This window comes from Dipteris shenzhenensis, chromosome 5, assembly GCF_047967505.1.
Source record: "Dipteris shenzhenensis isolate YYH24624 ecotype China chromosome 5, Dip_SZ_1.0, whole genome shotgun sequence".
Taxonomy (NCBI): Eukaryota; Viridiplantae; Streptophyta; class Polypodiopsida; order Gleicheniales; family Dipteridaceae; genus Dipteris; species Dipteris shenzhenensis.
The window spans coordinates 21,956,733-21,957,910 of record NC_141600.1 but is presented as its reverse complement, the minus strand read 5'-3'; positions in this window follow the sequence as shown (position 1 = coordinate 21,957,910).

Genomic DNA, 1,178 nt, shown 5'->3' with positions numbered 1-1,178 from the left:
GTGCAGCAATGGCTGCATGTGAGGTAGCTTGGTTGCATAAGCTACTTTATGACATGCATCAGTCTATAGATGGGCCAATTGTCATTTATTATGACAACATGAGCAATATACACATGGCAAATAACCGAGTATATCATGCTAGAATAAAGCACATTGAGGTGCATTATCACTATGTGCAGGAGAAGGTTTTACTAGGTCTTATTGATCTAGTTTATGTCAGCACAGAGGATCAGGTAGCTGACGTATTCACGAAGGCATTGGGCACAGAGAAGCTACGCAAGTTCAGAGACTTGCTTGGTGTGCAGGAATTGGGATTGAGCTCCCGCATGTCGAGCAGGTGGTGATCAATCCCATGAAACTAAGGTGGCTTGGTTTCCAATGGCCTTAACTGATGAGGCGTCAGAATGGCTCGACCTTCTTGTGGAAGAACGTGCCACATGGGACCTACTTCAAACCGCATTCAAACGTCGCTTTCAAACGGAAAGGCTACAAGATGATCCCGCTCTCCAACTCAGCAAGATCGAACAAGGCCGGAGGGAAGATGTACGCACATACCTGGGAAAGATGAAGAGATTGATCGCCAAATGTGACCCATGCCCAGATGCAAAGCACCTCACGGCATGGTTCATAGCAGGCCTTAGAAAGAAAATCCGCAAGGAGATGAAAAAGATAAGTAGCTATGAAACATTCAATGCTGCTCATGCGGTAGCCATTGACATCAAAGATGGCATGACAGATTCAGACACTAGCAGTGATGATGCCAGGTCCAATACACGAGATAAGCGCTCGAAAAAAGGTAAATCAAAGGACATTGCCGAAACATCCAATGAAGATCGCCTCGAGGCCATGACCTTGAAGCTGAAAGAAGATATGATGCAGGCCATGGATCAAAAACTTCACTTGTCTCAGCCGCCAACTCAAACATATCCACGGCGAGAAAATGTTTGGTGCCCACACTGCTTGGCAAATCATACAGCAAATGAATGCCCAGTCCTAAGAGCAAGAATCAATGCACAAGCAAATCCACCGCCACGGTTGTGGTGCCATATCTGTGTCGTCGGCGGCCATGATGAGACCAGTTGCATCTTCAACATGCGCAACAATCCGCCTCGACCACCACAATACCAAGCGGCACCCATGCCAGTATACAGGCAACCGGCACTTGCACAAGCACCCCC